The sequence below is a fragment of the Oratosquilla oratoria genome, chromosome 20, assembly GCF_046742065.1.
Source record: "Oratosquilla oratoria isolate Oo_2021 chromosome 20, ASM4674206v1, whole genome shotgun sequence".
NCBI lineage: Eukaryota > Metazoa > Arthropoda > Malacostraca > Stomatopoda > Squillidae > Oratosquilla > Oratosquilla oratoria.
The window spans coordinates 9,803,327-9,825,602 of record NC_134796.1 but is presented as its reverse complement, the minus strand read 5'-3'; positions in this window follow the sequence as shown (position 1 = coordinate 9,825,602).

Sequence of the window (22,276 nt, the reverse complement as noted above, 5' to 3'; positions counted from 1 at the left end):
CTCTACAATCAAGCCATACCACAGTATAAGGCATGGGCGTAAATGTGAGAGACAAACTCTCCCATCAAGAGCCCCGGTGAGGATTAAGACCCTACTGGCAACCAGCCTAGGCCATGAGGGTCCTAAAATCTTCAACGCCCTCCCAAAGGAGGTGAGAGAGAAAACTAAATGCTCGGTGGACAGCTTCAAACATGCACTGGATAGGTTCCTGCGGAAGGTACCAGACGAGCCTCCAGTGCCAGGCTACACTGCCATAAGTAGGTTCTCTCAAAACACACTACCAGACCAACTGACCCTCGCAAGGAAGGACAACAGGACTGGCAGCAGCGGTAGTCCACTACGGCTGTGAGGATCGACCTCAGAACTCCACTAAGTAAACTAAGTAAGTAAGTAAACTAAGTAAGACTGATTGGTTTAGTTTTCTTGAGTCTCCCCTACAATCTGCCTGTTTTCTCAAATACATTCTACACGGACTCATGGTTACTGGATTAGTTTAGGTCTGTGATAGCCATTATCACAGGAACCTGTAATAGCAGAAATAAATTAACGAGAAATATATGCCTGTAGTATATTTTTTTACGTTTGTCGCAGTGAGCTAAGGGATCTATCTGATCCTTGGTTCAAGTCCTGACCCCAGAAAGAAAACGTAAGAGAGAATAAACAAATCATTAGACTAAAGCAGAATCTGCCAGACTTTTGAAGGTAGTATTTTTCAGAACCTTCTCCAAATTCTTTTAAGTACTAGTGCAGTCAGTCACAGTGTTAGGAAAATTGCATCTACGAGTAATGTCTAGATCCGGAAGTAACAGAGTGTGAAGACTTCGTACGGGCATTTCTTTGTGGTTGTAATGATTGACAAATAAGAAATGTTAATGGAACAGTACAGCTGTCAGAATTTGCGTCAGGGGGCCCAACAATTTTAAGACATTTAGAAAAAACTCAAAGTAAAGGAATTATTAGTTTAAAGGTCAACTCAGTAGGTTTTCAGAGGTGGTGAATATTTGCCAGATGTATGGCTTAGTCACTTTTTGATAAAATAATACAAAAAAATCCTAATTATTACGCAATATGATAAAAAAAAAGCCTATCAAAATATCGATAGCAGACGAACTTTCCCACCAATCCAAGCCGTCCATCTTGCCAGAGACAGAAAACTCTTTATCCCATCGACGCCCACGACGGTACAACAGGACGGATAACGTAAAGGATAAAGTGAAGTAAAGACGTACTTTCTTTCGCCGTCCTTCGGCTGTTCTCGTATGGCTGTGACATCAAGCTTGCTGTTTATATTCTGATGCATGCCATGTGCGTCCATAATAAAGTGTCGTGCCGCGCTGCCAACTTGATCAGGGATTTGTCATATTTCGTGTGTTAGCAAGGTTTTATCAGGTATTTAGTTCGAAAATGGTTCATTGTGTCGCCGCAAACTGCATCAGTGATTCGGCGAAAGAAACTTCAACGCTGGAATCCTATCACAAGGTTGTGTGCTTCTTTGCTCCTAAGTCCCTGTATTTTTCTTATGAAGCAATGGAAGGAAGACAAGTACATATGTAACGTCAAACATCTCTTGATGTAATTTCACTAAGGTAATTCAGGCACAAGGGGGCTGAATTTATATTGATAATGGTAAAATATATGTATGGTGATTGAAAATTATCATTATTAATTTTCCACTTTCAGACTACTACTTGTTGCCCTTCATTTCAATGGAAATTCATGTAGAAAACAGAAAACAGGAAAAAACAGGTGTTGGAGTGGCGAAGGAGAAGAAGGTTGATCTAACATATGCTGAGTGTATGAAGCATTATTATGCTACATATTGCATCCAAACTGTGAAACTGCATAGGACTTCCTACTGGAGCAATGTGATACATTCAAAATACCTAAAATTTTGTTATTGTTCTGATAATATGACAAACTAAACAATGAAAGTTTCCGAACCAGTCTGTTCCAAATTTGAAAAAACAAGAGAAGTCTGACATCATCCAGAAACAAAGGTCCAGGTTTAATCGTCCAACACAGTGAATTTTTTCATATACCAAGGACAAATAGTACTCCGAATATAATTCCAAGAATCTGAACCAAAGTCATTGCTGAAGGGTATTTAAATCCTGTGTAATGTCCATCTGGCGCAGGCCATTTTTTTCCTAATTTGGTCACTGGCACACACTGGAAGGGGCAGGCGATTTCTTTTGCCCAGTCGTTGCCAACACCACTCCACTAAATTACGATAGGCAAGATACCTGTACAGCCTGAAAGAAATAAAAGTACCAATTTATGATTATTCATTTTGGGATAGATTAATAAAAATATGCATTTTTACATAGTCTATTGTATATATATATATATATATATATATATATATATATATATGTGTGTGTGTACATATATATATAAATTGTTATTTTTCATACATATTCTAAGAATAAAAATAATTTTGTAGTATTTACCTCAAAACACGACTGCTACCACAATTTCATCAATCTTATTCAAATTAAAAGGCCTGGACTTATATGCAAGCGACTCAACAATGGACAGTATGGATGTAACTGAAATACTGCAATGCTACATACACATGTAGCGGAGGTTGGTCATTCCTAATCGGCCCCTCGTCATTGATAAACCCATACATTGTCAATTTAAGAGCATATGGATTCAGGCAGACTACTGAAAATCCTGGGTGCTGGGTGATGCACTGGCATCCGTTTGGCTCAAAGCTTTCTTTCTTTTCTTAGACTGCGCTGTAATAGGAGCAACACAAGCTTTCTCCACAGCTGCACCTAAAATAGTCAAATTAATTAATTTTAGCAAGGTCATGCAATGGGAAATGGGGGAGGGAGTAACTATTTCTTCTTCAAGCTACAGACTACTTGGAATGAAGTAAAAAGCTGAGCAAATGTTAGAAAATTTAATAAAAAAAATCTTCTGCTTGTTAGGCCAATGGCATGAATACCATAGGCCTAACCATGCTAACCACGCACAGATGAACTATCCATGCATTATGGACGTGGTCATCTTGGTGGTCGTGTAGGTGTTTTTCCAACAAAATAAAATCAAAACCAGCCCTGCTAGATATGCAGGGGCCTGGTTTAATAGGCCAGGCCCATCAACGCCTACCATTTCATGCCTTTAAACTTTCATCCGCATGTCTGGTGACAAACCAACGAAATCGTGTGTCGGGTCTGGTGTGGTTGATGGTGTGCATTTATGTATGCAAAGCGTGTATGCAGTAATGCATTCCGACGAACTCATCAGTCCTCATTTCCTGCTCGTTCTGGGCGTTCATCCTCTGAAGATTCCTCGCTCTCAACATGTTCTTCGTCAGTTGGGTCTTGTTTCGATATCCGAATTGGTTCGTACATGTATCCTTGTACCGTAACCACATTGGAACACGAGAGGGTATCCAAATCCGATAAATCTTCTTCATTCGATGTGAAATCCCCATCGTGTTGATCGCTGTCCACCCTGACGTCATCAGTTGCACGAGCGGTGGAAAATGTAACTACAATGTTTAAAAGTTCGTCTGCTACCAGGCACTTTTCAGATCATGCTATTTGGATAGAATAAAAATTATAGAATGCTAGAAGCGTGCATTTAAGTGTTCCAACTTCTTCTAAGTTATATTTTCATACATGAAAAAAAAAAATCAAAACCTTCTCATTTGACCTTTGAGGTCAACTTTGTTTTGGGATATTAATGATTTAGTTAAGTAATAAGCTGTATCTGTGATATAAATATATATATATATATATATATATATATATATATATATATATACATATATATATACACAGACTGTATATATTCATTCCTATTATTTTTATCTTTATTTAAAGTGTAGATTTATTTTGTTTGGTAGGAGTTATAAAATTCAGTGGGGAATATTTTGTGTACATGTCAACACGATTAGTTTTACTTGAGTCCCCCCTATGATAATATAGTTTTCTGTCTACTCATAATATGAAAGGCAGAGGGGGAAAGCCTAAATGTGTATAAAATGAAATGTCTGAGAATTATGGTCGGACTTACAAAGTTATCAAAACAAGAAATTGAGGAGGAGAATGGGGGTAGAAAAGTAGATGGTAGATAGGGTTGATTTGGACAGATGGGAAAAAAGTGTGAAGAAAGATTAGCAACAGAGGTGTGGAAGGCAGAGTTGTGAGGAGTGAATTTGAGGGGACGACCGAGGATGAGATGTATGGATGGCATGAAAAGGACGTTGAGTAAGAGAGGAATGTTTGTTGAGCAAGGACAGGAGAAGGCAGCGAGGACCATTGTTCAAGGTAGAGAGCTTGACCTGAGATGCCGAGAACCTATTGTCGTCAAACGGGTGTCGCCAAGAAAAGTCGGTGAGCTTAGTCACTGAAAAATGGATAGTCCTTTGGGAGATGATAGCCGTCGTTGAGACTACCACGCTGCAGCATATGTGTGCGTGCGCGCATGTGCACGCTAGGCATCGAAGGGAGATGCAGCTACGTTGCATATAGAGATGTTAACACACAAACACGCACGCACACACACACACACACACACACACACACACACACACACACACACACACACACACACACACATACACACACACACACACACACACACACACACACATATATATATATATATATCTATATATCTATATATATATATATATATATATATATATATATATATATAAATAGAGACAAACAGACAGAGACAGAGACAGACATACAGACACACACACACACACAAACACACACACACACAAACACACACACACACACACACACACATACACACACACACACACACACACACACACACACACACACACACACACACACACACACACACAGAGTGATAGATACCTGGAACAAATTAGACAAAGAAACAATGTGTGCAAACACTATTCAAGATTGTAAGAAAAACTTGATGCTGAAAGATACAAAGACGGGTCACCACAAGCATAGCTCCCTTCCCGTATAATACAACTAGGTAAAGACACATGTACGCACACACACACACACACACACACACACACACACACACACACACACACACACACACACACACACACACACACACACACACACACACACACACACACACACACACAGAGAGAGAGAGAGAGAGAGAGAGAGAGAGAGAGAGAGAGAGAGAGGCAGGTAGATAGATGAATAGACAGATAGATAAACAGACTGATATATATATACATATATATATACATATATATATATACACATATATATATATACACATATATATATATATACATATATATACATATATATATATATATATATATATATATATATATATATATATATATAGATAGATAGAGAGAGAGAGAGAGAGAGAGAGAGAGAATCTGGGCCGCCTTAACTCCTACCACTGACGCACATCCAAGCTGACGTCCCTGGCACAGGGTCATCATCAGAACAGGGTCAAGTACTCGCATTCATTATATAATTGTCATCCGCCTCTGACTACATAATAACTTCCAGACAAAAGTCATAATAATGTGAAAGTGGATGATGACCTCTGAATATTTTAGAATACCTCGAACTTGTCAACGAGGGTCCTCGTGGTGAATGATTCACACTCTTTCGCTCAGAATCCACTTCTGGTGACTTTCCTACTTTTTTATTTTTTCTTGTTTTTCTTCTCCATTCTTTACGATACCATTTCCTGTAACTAAGTCAACCTTTTGCTCCAGATGTTCTCGATTACAAAAGGGTTAACTCACTACCTTGTTCATCTTTTGAACCAGGAAATCATCAAATGTTATATTACTGAAAGAAGATGTATTATTTTGTTGTGTATGGTTTTGCATCCTGGAATATCGAGACTGCTTGTCATGGGATTCTGTCATGAGTGACGTGACTCCCGAACAGTGAAATGATGATAATATTGATGGTATTGATTGCAATCCGAATATCCAAACACATGCTGTGGTTAGAGCAGGTTTTAAGCCTATTTGATCGATTTGATAACATATGGCACCGCACCTTGCCTCAAGAGTCCCGCGCTTAAGTGTTTCAGCCCAGGATTTGAGCAGAGAACAATGTAACGGACTTCGTTTAAACTGATAGTAGAATAATAAAAATGGATGTGTTATAAACTGAGGGATTTGTTAGCGAACTCGTAAAGCCATAGCCCTTAGTTGACCGTATTTTCTCAGTGAAATATCTTTAGGTTATATGGTTTTGATTAAACTACCGGCTATCGGACTCTTTTGTCTCCCTAAAAAAAAAAAAAATCATATTTCGTATTCATTGTCGTTAAACCCTGAATACCTGGTATTTAACAGTCGATTTACAGCATTTCCTAATATTTTATTGCTTTGAGGATTTACTTAACAATACCCTTAACAGTCATACCAGGTCAAATAAGTTTTTTAAAACCAAAACTGATTAAAACATATTTACAATCAACAATTTCACAAGAAAGACAAAATCAGTTTGGCGATGCTATCGATAGAAAATAACACTATTTTAAGATTATTTTGAAAAAAGAAAGACACAACAGAAAAGTATTTTTCTCAGATTTGTACATAAAAAGTAAATCTGTAATTGTCTTAACTTCTATATACTAATAAAATAATTTCTGTTAATGTCGATCTAATTCGGACCGGAAACCAAAAATTCCTCAAGGAGACGCATCCCCACCGGCCCCTGATTGGCTGAGAGAGTGGTGACGTCACGGCAACAGAGACGACTGATTGGCTGAAGGCGCCTGCGAACGAAGCGAGCTCGCCCCAAGGGCCGAGCCCCCGCGTAGGGTTCGGGCGCAGCTGGTTACTCGTGTATTCAAAAAATAAAAATATTCGTATTGCTTTTCAATATTTAGTATATCAAACATTTAATTTTTAATTTCTTAAACTAGCATACTACATGAATATAAAACATCAGTTTCGAACTTTTGTAGAGTAAAAGCCCCGTTATCAAATTTCTGAGTGGGTCCCGCCATCCTTAGCACCGGCTCTAGCTGGTGTCTTGTACGATGCATGATTTGGCGCCAGAAAGATAATGCAAGTCGTTTACTTCCAAAATCCTCATGGGACGATTTTATTTGTTTTGTTAGAGATTATAGCTTAAGATCCTTTCCTTGAGCAAGGTCTGATGCTTTTTTCTAAGTAGATTCTGGTAAGAGTTGTTTTTGTGTTTGGGAGTGTCATTTTGATGCTCGAGGATGGCCTTCTAGATTAACTCATCGTTGCTAACCCAGTGTAAGAAATATAAGACCTACAACCCAAATACTGACACGAAAAAAGTACACCAGGCGACTTTTATGGAGGTTAAGCCTTGGTGTCATGTTTTTAAGAAGGAAGTCGGATATTTTATTGGGTTTGTAGTAGATAATGATGTGGAGGTTAATCAATGCGTCACTAGTTTTTGCAATTGTCTTCACGGAACTGCTTAACTAGACAGTCTAGGAAACGACAAGAAGAACAAAAATTCTCATCAATGTGTCCTTCATCCCTCTCTCATCTATTTTGTATGCCAAAGACATACTATACGTATATCAGATGGTAACAGACTGTCCTTCAGTGGTGCTTTTTTTCTTTCATATTATTTGTTCTTTGTCTACAATGTGTTTGGGGATTCTGGATATAAAGAATTCAAGGCGGCTGTTGTCAACCAGTACCCAAATAGCTGGCTCGATCTCTCTATGCGTGTCTTTCTATGTGTTGCGATAGAGCAACATTTTCTTAACATATGCTCTGACGGACTGAGGGCATTCATGCTGTCGAAGAAGGCAATGCCCTATGTTATCGGATGTTATGTGGATGGGAGTATTGAGAATCCCGCCTCCTTTTTAGACTGAATAATATAAAACAAAATTGACTTTTACAAACACATGTTTTTTATTCCTATATCTTATTTGGATATATAAATTATGCATTTTTTTCAGTATAATGTGTGGAAAACAGCATCACTCAAGTGACCACCATTTTCTGCTCAGAAATGGAGGCTCTTACGACAGCATTTTCCATGACCGTACACAAGGTTTCAGGTCCTAAACATCAGCTTTCGGTTTTAATTTTCTCCTTAAGTTCTTGTTTAAGGTTTATTTACGTTCTTTTGTCTTTAATATTCTCCTTAAGTTCATGAATTGTCCGAGGTTTATTAACGTAAACCCATTCTTTCAAGTTGTCCCACAAAAATAATTCTGGTGTCATCAAATCAAGTGAACGCGGAAGCCATGTAAATTCAGCATTTTTTTCTATTATTCGTTCATAGATTTGAGGGCACCAGGTTTCTTTTTTGGTGGGACACTTGAGAGAACGGGTTTTAGGTAAATAAACCTTGAACAATTGAAGAACTTAAGAACATTAAAGCCGAAGTGCATCGATTAGGAACTGACCCCTTGCGTACTTTATTGAAAAATGCTGTGGAAAGAGCCTCCATTTGTGTGCAGGGAAATGGTGGTCATTTGAGTGATGTTTTCCACACATAGTGCTGAAAAAATACATTGATTTTATTAAAAATATGTGTTTGTGCAATTTTTTTTTTGTATATATAGTCTATTCCTGGCTATCCTATACAGTGTATATATATTATATATTCATATGTAAATATATATAAACATATTGTTAATTTTTATGATAGTCGCATATAGGATCCGAACCCACTGCTTTCGGGCACTGTAAGATTACCGTCACGGAGCCTTTACCCATTCCTCCACAGAGACAACATGAGCTAATTTACCTGGAATTGTTCTGATACCCGAGGATAGGAAAGATCATTAATCTGCGACCCCAGTTCTTATTTTACACAAGGTCCAAGCCCACTAGTGGCAGGGGGTAAGGATCGGAGCAGATCCCTTTCACGCTTTCGCCGTTGTAACCATGAGAGAAATTCGCTAGGAACAGCTTGGGCCTTGTGTAAAACAGGAACTGGGGTCGCAGAGTAGTGATCTTCCCTATCCTTGGAAATCAGAACAATTCCAGATTTCGGGGCTTTTATAGTCTCTGTGGAGGAATGAGGGTTCTGTGAAGGTAATCTTACGGTGACCAAAAGCAGTGGGTTCGAATCCTACATACGACTGTCATAAAAATTATCAGATTAATGTCACTGTCACTAGCGAATTTCTCTCTCTCTTATATATGTATATATATATATATATATATATATACATATATATATATATATATATATATATATATATTTATATATGTGTGTGTGTGTGTGTGTGTATGTATACACACATATATATATATATATATATATATACATATATGTATACATATATATATATACACATACATATATGTATACATATATATATTATATATATATGTATATATATATATATATATATATATATATATATATATATAAGACGTAAGTGGAGTAGGAAACACAGGAATCTTAGTCTGAGTTTATGCCACTGTGAATGGGGTATATGGTTGTCAAACACGTTTGCCAAACGTGTTTTACAACCAAATACCTCATTCACATACTCACATGTAAATGGCTCTTTATACTCTATTGCACACTAGGTAGCATGCATGCAAAATACATGTGTGTGTGTGCATGTATATATGTGCACATGTTTACATGTTGATGTACATGTGCCATTTCTATGCTTTGGAGAACCTCCCCCCCAAAAAAAAAAAGAAAAGAAAAAAAAAGAATCACGCTTTGAATTGTTTCCTCTGCTCGGAATATATGAAGGTCATATAATTGAAAGTTGATCAAGCAGACTGTCAAAAATCTTAATGGAGAAAAAGAAAGGTTGAGAACCATTATTGCAGTGATATTGTCTGCTACCTTCTGGAATGTTCTGAGAAACAAATCGAACTTTGACGTTTCAGCAGGTCGCCCGGGATCTTCTTCACAAAGAAACTGAAGTTTGTTCTCATTGTCATTTTACTCCATGAAAGCTGATCTGGTTCTTTTGCAATGTTGTTTTGTTCTGCTGGAAAAGTACTTGGGCACGAATGTAACAAAAGCCTATTGGCGCTGTTGGCCTACTCCACAGTGGAAATAAGCTCTCCTCTGTTCCTTTATATGCAACTTGATTACATAATTCTCTCTCTCTCTCTCTCCCCCTCTCTCTTCCTCTCTCTCTCTCTCTCTCTCTCTCTCTCTCTCTCTCTATCTCTGTACGTCTTTAACTGAGGCATCCGGGATAAGAAAAATTTATTATGCATAGAAAGTGTGGCCAAACATTGAATGTTATTCCTTCCCCCCCCCCAAAAAAAAAAAAAAAAAAAAATCGCGGGACCAGTGATGGGTAGTGTGGATTACGTAAAAATACAAAGAATCTCCTCAACTCTTCGTGTTTCTTTCGGGGAAAAAGTCGAAAAAGATCTCGCACAAGAGACCTCCAGTACAGTTCTCTTATCTGGGTGGTCTGCGCTTTGGTCTCGCATTCGCTTAGTTGTGGGTTCGAATCCCGCAACCCTCTCCGATTCCCAGCAGTGGCTGTTAACCTGCCTCTCGACGTACACTCCTCACTTGATTACACAGGACCCATTTTGAGGACTAAAAGCCAGCAGGTTTCCCTTGATTTTTCTTCCATTCTCGTGGCCCTGTGCATGGGCTGTTGCAATCCAGGGGGTCCTTTGCATTTCGTACTTGCTTGTAGCCAGGCGCGGATACAAGGGAGGGCCCAGGGGGCTCGGGCCCCCCCTAACGCCCCGAGTATGAAGAACAATGGTAGGTAATGGTCCATTAACATTGTTCACTCATCTCGAGTTTGATTCTCCTTGGATAAACACTTTTTAGTGCGAATTTATGATTTGAATTACATTTGTGAATTATATATGATTTTACATACAATACGAGCAAAACGGACTTAGGTTTCTGGGCCAATCTCCAAGCCAACAGCATTATTCTTGGGGTTAAAATATCGGCGTGTTTCAAGTATCGGTTATCAGTTTGCCCCCCCCCCCCCCATAACACTCCTGGATCCGCGCCTGCTTGTAGCCTTTGGGTAGGCTGCGATCCAGTTTTGGAAAACAGTGCAGGTGAAATCTAATAGGAATCATTTGGCCTAACGACAGACAACATTGTTCAGCTTAGGACAAGTTATATCCTAAAAGAATTTAATGAGCCACCTTATTCTTCATTTACCGTGCAGGGTTATTCCCCCCCACCCATTCCCCACCCTCCCTTGTTGTTGCTACTCAAAGATAAAAAAGTCTTCGTATATATCTTTCCACTTTGCCGTTCAAAAAGGAGAAAATAAAGAATCTTGTCCTCTGATATCCATAGACAAAGAAGAAAAAAGAAGGAGGAGGAGGAGGAGGAGGAGGAGGAGGAGGAGGAGGAGGAGGAGGAGGAGGAGGAGGAAAATAAATGAGATGTACTTTCCTTCGGGGTATCAATCACTTCTCCTTTTAGGATCGCGTTGACTTAGTTCTTGTAATTAAAGACCTGAGCTACTACCCGAGGGGAAAACAGCCCGCCCGTGGCCAGCACCCAGAGAGAACTTAAAATTCAGGACGAGGAAGAGGAAGACAAGATCTTAGTCGGAATATGCACGAACACACGCACACATGAACACACACTCACGAGTCGGGCGGGCATCCGATCGTCGTGGATTATGGATTATGGATTAGCCAAGGTCCATATAGTATATGGACCTTGGGATTACAAGGAATAGCGCGGAATCGGTTTTAGTGGGAGGGGAAGAATGTCTGTAAGAAAATGAAAAGATGGTAGTGTATAAAAGAGGGCTTTTGCCACCGGGTGATTAAGGATATTTATTTCGTGGCGTCGTGGCTTTGGAGGTATGGGGGTCGTGTCGAAGATGGAAATAAATACTCATAGAAATCAACTCACGAAGCAAGTCGTTCGACGGCTTGGCTTAATCCCCGAATGGGAGCTATATCTCCTGAACAAGTAGTTCTCGACATTTGTTCTTCAAATTGCAGCCCTAAGGCATGTCTAAAAACCTTTTGTAAAACACGGTGAAATATCCTAAAGTGTCAGTTCTTTCACGACTGCCTGGCAATTTATTGAATCAGATTTTGATTTTCTGGTTAAACTTATCTCTTATTAAGAACCGTTCGGGTCGGATAGAAAAGTAACATAAACCATCTGTAAAACCTTTGTAGACACCAGTCTTGGATCGCACACACACACACACACACACACACACACACACACACACACACACACACACACACACACACACACACACACACACACACACACACACACACACACACACACATCCCACGCGACTCTCCATACGGCACGATGCACACACATATTCATACATACATATACATGAACATACGCACAAACACACACATACACATATACACGCACATACACATGCATAACATGCACACACACATGACACACACATGCACAAACGCACAAGGCACGATACACACACACGGCAGAAAGATGCAACACATATACATACACACATGTACATTATTACAGTTTTTATTCATTCATTTATTTTTTCATCATTATTATGATTTTTTTCGCATCCGACCTAGACATGGACCAAAAAGTCTCCTGTCGGCATGCCCCGCCTTTGCAATCCTTTGTAACACACACACACACATAAACACGCGCGCGCGCGGCACGACACACACGGCACAAACACGCAAAAACATACACTAATGTGTACGCACACACACACACACACACACACACACACACACACACACACACACATGCACACACACACATACAGCATGACACACACTATGGTCACCCAGTACCAAAAAGAATATAAGGAAGATTAAGAAGTTAAAAAAGTTAACTCGGAAAGAGACCTAGGAGTCATTATCAGCAAAGACATGTCACCAGACAAACATATTAACAAAATAGTCGGAGAAACATTCAATTTACTAAGATCAATGAAAGTGGCTTTTGACTAACTGGATGAAGAAATGGTATAGAAAATATTAGTTACATTGATAAGACCAAGATTGGAGTACGCTGAGACATCATTGACACCCAGTACTAAAAATAACATAAAGAAATTAAAAAGAATCTAGAGAGCAATGACAAAAATGGCACCAACACTCTACAAATTGACATACGAACAAAGATTGGGCAAACTCGAACTACCAACCCTGGAACAAAGAAGAGAAAGAGGAGATTTACTAACCATCTACAGAATTATGAAAGGGATGGAAGTCTTTGATAGAGATTATTTATTAAAGTGGGACAAAAGAAAAAACAAGAGGACGTGAAAAGAAACTTGAAAAGGATAGTTATAGAAGAGATCTGAAAAAGAATAGCTTCCCACACAGAGTGGTGGATATCTGGACCAAATTGAATGAGAAAACAGTGAGTGTAAAAACTGTACAAGAATTTAAGATCAAACTGGATGCTGAAAGATACAAAGACGGGTTACTACGAGCATAGCTCTCTTCTCGGATAATACAACTAGGTAAATACACACTCTCTCTCTCTCTCTCTCTCTCTCTCACATACACACACACACACGTGATCCAAAGACCAAGGTGAATACACACAACACACACACACGCACACATACACGGGCACGCACGCACACACACACACACACACACACACACACTTAAGCACGCACAAAGACGCACGCACACACACACATGCACAAACACGCACGCACGCACACACACGCACACGCACACTCACACACACTCACACACACACATGCACGCACACACGTGCACGCACGCACACGCGCACCCACACATACATACAAACACACACACACACACACACACACACACACACACACACACACACACACACACACACACACACACACACACACACACACACACACACACACACACACCCGCATACACACACGCTCGCGCACACACACACACACACACACACACACACACACACACACACACACACACACACACACACACACACACACACACACACACACTCAAAAAGGACAACTACAGAAGAGACCTGACAAAGAACAGCTTCCCACACAGAGTGATAGAAATATGGAACAAATTGGACGAAAAAATAGTGTGTGCAAACACAATACAAGAATTTAAGAACGAACTTGATCTAGCGAGATACAAAAGCGGGTCACTATGAACATATCTTCCCTTTCCGTAAAATACAACTAGGTAAATATAACTTGGTATACACGCGAGCGCGCGCGCGCCGGTCTTTTTTACTGTCTGTCTTCTCTCTCCCTCCCTCCCTCTGTGGGAGTGTGGTTGAGGTTGGTGTGGGTTTATTATGTGTTTGTCGGAGTGGTGCAGGTTCAGGTGAAAACATGAACATCTGGTGTGACCTTGGTTACCTCACCGTTAAATGAGAACAAACATTTCCAGTTTTAGTTTGAAAAGAGTTGTAGAGTCCGTTATAACCAACTGCAGTGCGGCGGGAGGGGTGGAGGAGGGTGAGGCAAGGCAGTACCACCGTTTTCTGACGAGCTCATTTCTCCACCTCAATTTATATTTTCATAATCACGAAGAACCCACAGTCGGAATGAAAGGAAACTTTAGAAGAATGTGTAACTTCTATATTTCTAAAGTTTCCTTTTATTCCGACTGTGTGTTCTTCGTGATTATTATTTACAAATGTGCAACAACATTTTGTCTAAGTTATATTTTCATGTTTAAAAACATTACTTAATCTTGTTATTCACTGTTCCTTTCATCGGTCTTGCCTCCTCTAAGAACAATCGAAACCCTTTGCCTGGTGTCGCAAGTTGTGGTGAGTGAATGTAGTTCAAAATTGTTAGACTTATTAGATAAGTATAATTTTTCTTTCCATCTAATCTGTATGGAAAGGTATGTCGGCATGATTTACCGTTGTGAGCCAAAGCGCAAACTGAAACGCAGGCGACAAAGCGCAGATCAAAGGCAGACTTCCTGTTGTTGAACTGAAGTACAATTTGAACTTTTCTCTCGCTTAAAATACTAAGGTAGATACATCTAGAAGCATTTGAAGTGAGAGACAAGTTCAAAATTTACTTCAATTCAGCAGCAGGAAGTCTGTTTTTGCTCTGTTTTTTTGTCGCCTGTGTTGCCTGCGTTCCAGTTTGTGATTACATTTAGGAATAACATTAATTTAGGTTCTAGCCCTGGTCTTTAAGCCGTTTCATGATTGTATCCAAAAAACGTTGTCATCTATTTTTTACCCTCACCGCCTTGGGTATGATTCGAACAACTTGTTGGAATATTCAAAACAGAAAATAGTTAACACGTCATAACTTGAGTATGATAATTACTCTTAACCCCATTAATATGATGACATACTTATCGTATTTTGCTCTGGTTTAGGACAATCTGTTCTAAACACCCAAGAAAGCTTAGTTGCGACAACTTCGCATAATGGCCACAAAATGGTGGCGTGTCTGGAGTTTTCGCAACTCTGTATAAAGGGAGTATTGGTGTAGCCGATTGCACAACAGTGAACAGAGACAATACGTTCAAAGAGTGAATAGGAGGAATAAAGAGTAAGCGCGAACAAAAATGATTTGGTCACAAAATGGCTTCCTGGGTCATTTATCGTATCGTCATGTCGCAGCTCTCTGTATAAACGGACTCTAGAGAAAACGGACTCCAGCCTGAAGTGGCTCACGAGTGATCGAGACCCTGCCCGGGATCTGCCCCTGAAGGGTATTAAATCATCTTTACCTCTCGCAGAAAAGAATCAAAATCCTCTTAATGATGTATGGCATTTCCTCTACTTTCCAGTGATATTGGCGACTAATGCATTCGTTCTGGTCGTCATCAGGCAATTTCATTTAGTCGAGGAAAGCGTCTTATGCGGCGAAAGATTGAAATTGGTCTCGATTAACTCTTTCATTGTCATATGATTTTTTTTGGCTGCCGTCGGGTGATTTTATTCAGATGAAGGAAAACTCTCCATGTACAGTGGAGAGTGAGTGAACCAGAGGTTTTATGGCTGTTCAAATGTCATCGAGTTCATAATGAGCGATGTGACACTGCTGAAGAACAGGATAATGCATAGTCCACACGCTAAAGAACACAACATTATAAAACCAAATTGGGCTTTAGTAAAGTTCATTATCTATTTATTTGTTTATTGATAACTTGGATCATTTATTCATTCTGAGATAGATGAATAATTAGACAGATAGATAGGTAGATGAATAGATAGATATATGTATAGATAGATAAATAGATAGACAATTAGACAGACATATAGACAGACATAGATAGATGGACAGATAGATAGACAGAGAGAAAGAGTGAAAGAGAGAGAGAGAGAGAGAGAGAGAGAGAGAGAGAGAGAGAGAGAGAGATAGAGAGAGATAGATAGATAAATAGAGAGAGAGAGAGAGAGAGAGAGAGAGAGAGAGAGAGAGAGAGAGAGAGAGAGAGAGAGAGAGAGAGAGAGAGAGAGAGAAGGGAGAATGTAATTAAAAGGTCAGGGAGACCTGAGCATAGGTTAGAGAGAGATGGAGGGAGGAGGAAGGAGGGAGTGGGGGAAGTAAGCAGAGTGATGTAAGGAACACAGTATTATACAATGTCTCCTTTCGGACCACAACGTGTGGGCCGTCGTGCTCACCAAGGCTCCTTGGCCTGTTGTTCACCGGAGAACTGTTTGTGTAGAAAGGGTCTTACCTCTCTTACCAGAAGATGAGATCTCCAGTCAAGCCAGTAAGGATGTGCTTGAGGATGTGTACTGTAAAGAGAAAGTAACAGATGCTGGGAAATATACAATGTGGATTTCTTTTTCTCTGCCCAGCTCTTTCATCCACATCAGATTTCTGCATGAAAGGGACCCGTTAAAAGCTTCTCAGTTGCATGCAGCTGATACTTTAGGGTCTATATTTGGCTCCCCTACGGACCAGATCCACATGTTCTTTTGTCTGTGATAGAGAAAATCTCTATTCATAAAAAAATTATGATACTTTATTATAATATGACTGTCTTCCGTTATGCTGTCTCCCACTCTTAATACTGCTCTGTACCAACTCTCAGAATATTCATTTCCCTTTTTCGCCGAATCCTGTGGCAAAGGAGAATAACACTGCCACCGAGTGTTCCCACTTGAGTGGTAAAAGGCGACAGAAACGGAACGGGGATAGGACTAGGCCTCCTATTCTCTGTAGCCTCAAAGGGGACATTCCTAAAAAATGCAAAGGCATAAGAGTGTATGGGAGGAGTTTTCCAGCCAGAACCCTAAAGTTTGGGTCTTTTAATGTGTGTGAATGTTGTACAGATGAGAGTAAAGGGGAAGGGATAGGGAGTATGTTTGTGAGAAGAAAGATGGATGTGTTGGCATTGAGTGAAACTAAGTTGAAAGGGAGGGGCAAGTTTGAGTTTGGAAATGTAGTTAGGAAGGTCTCAGGAGTGAAGAGAGGACGAGGGAGAGAAGGGGTGGCTATACTAGTAAGTGAAGAGATAGGTAAACGTGTAGTGGAGTGGAAGGAAGTTTCTTCAAGGTTAATGTGGATGGAGGTGAAACTAGGAAGGAAGATGTGGGTTTTTGAAAGTGCATATGGGCCTGGTAGTGAGAAGAGTGTAGAAGAAAGGGAGGCTTTTTGAATGGATTTAAATGAGTGCATAGAGAGTTTAGGAAGAAATGTCAACGTAGTGGTTTTGGGAGATCTTAATGCTAGGGTACGAAATGAACCAATAGACGGAGTGATTGGGAAGTGTGGAGTTCCAGGCAAAAAATCTTAGTGGAGAGTTGATGGTGGAGATGTGTCTCGAAAGAGAGTTGATGATAGCAAATATAGTGTTTAGGAAGAAAGTCAAGCATAACTACACATGGGAGAGGGTGGTGGATGGAAGGGTGGTAGAGAGGGCTTTAATGGACTACATAGTGGTAACAAGGAGTACAGTAGGAAGAGTTTTGTATGTACATGTTCTAAGGGGAGAAAGTGGGGGCATATCAGATAATTTTTTGGTGGAAGGTAAGTTGAGAGTGGATGATAGATGGAGAAAGAAGAAAAGGAAAAAAGGTAGGGAGGTGCTTAGAGTAAACTGCTTAAATGAGAAAAAAGAGAAGGAGTACAAGAAGAAGCTGAGAGAGGAGTGGAAAGGAGTGAAGTATAGAGTAGAACTAAGAGTGGAGGAGGAATGGAGATGGTTCAAGGAGGTAGTCACAAGATATGCAAAGTTGGTGTGTGGAACAAGGAAGACGGGAGGAAATAGAGGGAAGGGTAGTGAGTGGTGGGATGAGGAAGCAAAGAAGGGTGTAGAAGAGAAGAAGCGAACATTCACAGATTGTTTACAAAACAGGACCAGAGATTCATATGAGAGGTACAAAGAAAAAAGAAGAGAAGTAAAGCATAACATATAGGAGCCAAAGAGAAGAGCAGATGTGAAATGGGGTAAGAGTATGACAGAAAAAATTGAAAGTGATAAAAAGATGTTTTGGAAAGAAATTAAGAGAGGAAGAGGAGGCGAATCAAGTAGAGAAGAAAAGGTAAAAGGTGCAGATGGAGAGATGATAATGGAAGAGAAGGCAGTAAGCGGAGTATGTGCAGAGTATTTAAGGGAACTGCTGAATGTGAAGGAGGATAGCAGTTGCAGTGGGAAGCGCTAAGAAAATGACCGTGATGAGTGATGAAAATGGAAGAGAAATAAGGAAAGATGAGGTGAAAGCAGTTATCAAAATTATGAGAGCAGGTGAGGCACCTGGGTTAGATGGGTGTCATGTGCAGTGCCTAAAAGGGGGAGGAACAGTGATGGTGGACTGGCTGGTGAGGTTGTTTAATGTTTGTCTGAATGAGGGTAGAGTGCCGGAGGAGTGGAGGAATGCCTGTATAGTTCCACTTTACAAGGAAAAAAGGGACACATGTGAATGTAGTAGTTTCAGAGAGATCGTTTTGTTGAGTGTAGTTGGAAAGGCTCATGAGAGAATTTTGACTGAGAGGATTAGGAGAGGAACAGAGGGAGTAATTGGTGAGGAACAGTGTGGGTTTAGGACACGTAGGGATTGCGTGGCTCAGATTTTTGTGGCAAGAAAGATATATGAGAAAGCTTTAGGAAAAGTAAGAAAGTTTTTTTTGGTCATTTATGGATTTGGAAAAGTCAAGAGTTTTTACGAGAGTAGTAGAGCCTGTGTTAGAATTAGAAATAGAGAGTGAGTGGTTTGAGGTAAAGGTGGGACTTCGCCAGGGATGTGTTATGTCGCCTTGGCTGTTTAATTTATACATGAATGGTGTGGTACGAGGGGTAAACGCAAGGCTGGCCCGGGGATTGAGGAAGTTAGTGACAAAGTTTGGGAAGGTGTGCGAAAGAAGGAAGTTGAAGATAAATGTGGATAAATGTAAAGTGATGAAATGTACATAGGGAGAATGTTGCAGCAAACTGGAAGTGAGTATTAAAGGGAGTATGTATGAGAAATAAATTAATGCAGTCCGAAGGGATTTCTCCCCATCTTCTCTTTTTCTGAATGAGGGGACGGAGAGGGGGGTGGGGTCGCCGATTAAATGAAGCGGCCTTGGTGTGGATGTGTTGTGTCTTGCTACATTGCCCAGGGCAGTGGGCGAGATGCAGGGATGACCCGTCATCCAGGACGAGCCAAGATAAAAGATACCTCCCTTGTAAGGGGGGAAGAAGCCGTTGGTATATGTATATGTATATAAACTCAAACTAAGATTCCTGTGTTTCCTACTCCACTTACGTCAATCTGTCAGAATGTCTCAACGTTTATGTATATGTATATGTATATGTAAATATATATGTACTGAATATGCGTATATGTTTATGTATATGTCTATGTGTGCATACATAATGTGCATATATGTACGTATACGCATGTGTATAATGATACCTTCGGTGCTTGAAAAGGAAAACCGGTACAGTTTTGGCTATGTTAGGGTCAATCCCTAACATATCCCCAAATTAGGGACGGCCCTACTCCAAGGGAGGCATGAGGAGAATGTAAAGGGGGTCGAGGTCATCAGCTCGAAAATCATTGTTTAATAACAATAATGAAATCCTTCCAAAAGCAAGTATCTCCCGCTGTGTATGTTCAAAGTTTAAATCTATCAGTCACCCCAACCCGTTTTCTATTATAATGTAATTAGAAAAATATGAATAGAAGAATTATATACATTTATATAAATAAATAAATAAAAATATGAGGTAGGCGTGCGGGTCTGTTGGAAGCAAAAAGGGGGCGTCATATTAGATTGTTTGGGAACCACTGGTTTTAACAAATTCAGAAGTGTGTGTCGCCGAATTGAAACCGTTGGAGCCAGATTGACTAATATTTATCGTGGCATATTTCTTTCACTCATCCTGCCGGCATGCCATTTTATTCAGCTCCGTAACAAGGGGATTATAGCCTCACACGCCAGCCAGTATGTGGTGAGGAACAAGACATTTTGTTTAGCCGTCTTTTGTCTCTCTCTTTCTCTCTCCCCTCCCTTCTTCCTCTCTACGTGTGTGTGTGTGTGTGTGTACATGTGTGTATGTATGTGTGTGTGTTTGTGTGTGTGTGTGTGTGAACGCGTAGATGTGTACATTCACGTGGAGTCTTTTATTACTCCCTAACTCATTTGCATAACAATTTCGTAATGGCGTTTGTAGGCTTGGTGTCTTGGACACTACATCGATTTTATGAGTTGGTGCTTCGACTTTACAGGCGGTCCATGACGGCAACAAATTCCAGGGAGGAGACGAAGTGGAGGAGAGGAAGTTCCTGGAAGACTCTTAGGTAATATGTTTATCTTGAAGTAGACCCTTCATGCTGTACAGGTTCCCATCCTCACTTATCATTATCCTGTGGACTTCCTGCAACGACGTCATAGGTCAAACTAGCAAGATTCATAGTAGCTATGACCGCAAAGACATTTATACATGAGATAGAAATAAAGAGAAAAGAACACAAGAACATAAGACCATAAGAATGGAGGAGAGTGCAAGAGACCATAAGGCTTACACTAGGTAGTTCCATGTCCATTACCGCCTATCATCCCCAGTTATAAAGTTATCTAAGTTTTTCTTAAAACAAACCAATAGCTTCAGCGCTCACTACAGGGTTACTAAGTCTATTCTATTCGTTAACCACTCGGTTGGTAAACCAGGTCTTGCTGTGTCTCTTCTGACGGAAGACCCCAAGATGGAAGCTACTTCTACTCCTTCAGTGAAATAAAATCGTGAAATGGAATAAACTAAAAGCAATGTAAGACCATTTAGTCCATGAGTGGGCCACTTAGATGTTTATGTTTTATGATGTCGACCAGCCGTAAGAGAAAACACGACACTGTTAGTCAGAGAATCAAAATATCTTTGTTTACCTGCATGCAGGAGAAATGACAGTTTCTTTATATTTGCGTGAAACAATATAAAAAACACGAAGTAAACAGTGAGTGTTCCCAGCCTTATGTTCTTGTGTCTAAACCATAAAAAAATAATCAAACCGTATTCTTTTCTATTACGTTCCCACATAAGATTGTTTCCTTCTCATTTTTCTTTGTTTTCTTCCTCCTCCCTTTCTTTTGTCTTTCTTTTCTTTCAAAAGAAAGAGAAGAGACTGGAAATTTTTGAAAACAATATCCTGAGAAGAATCCTCGGCCCAGTATATGATGAAGAAGAAGGGAAATGGAGACAAAGATATAACAGGGAAATTAGAGATCAGACTCGGCAACCGTACATTGAGGATGAAATACGGGGAAGAAGAGCAAGGTAGGCTGGACACTGCGTACGAATGGAGGTAGACGAACTACCAAGGAAGGTGATGGAAGGAGGACCAGAGGGCAGACGACCATTAGGGAGACCCAGGTACAGATGGATGGATGGAGTAAAGAAGGACGTGGAGAGGGTGGCACCAAGAGAGGACTGGAAAGAATTGACAGAGGATAGAACCATCTGGAGAGGCATAGTGAAAGCGGTGAAGGGCCGTCCGACCTGACAACCAACAGAGTAAGTTTTTCCTCCTCCTCTTCCTACTCCTTTTTCATCTCATTCTTCTTAATGAATTTCGCCATCTTGATCTTCATCGCATTCTAATCACTCCATTTTCACAAATCCCATTTTATAAATTTTCATTATTTTCTTTTTCATCGTCTTATTATTATTCTTCATCATCTCTTTCATTGTGATTTCTTTCTTTGTCATCTCCCTCTTCATCGTCTCTTTCGTCATATCTTTCGTCTTCTTCATTTCCTTTCTCTTTATCATGCTGATCTTCATCATCTACTTCATTTCCTCATTTTTTCGTAATTTCCTCTTCCTCCTCCTCCTCCTCCTCCTCATTCCTCATATTTCCCCTTGGTTAGTAATTCTTTTTGTTTTTCCTTTTCTTCTTCTTCATCTTCCTTTTCTACTTCTTATTCGCATTTTTCCCCTACTCCTTTTATTTCTTCTCTTTCTCCTTCTTGTTGTTTTCCCACACTCGATCCTTCGACAAAAACCAGAACT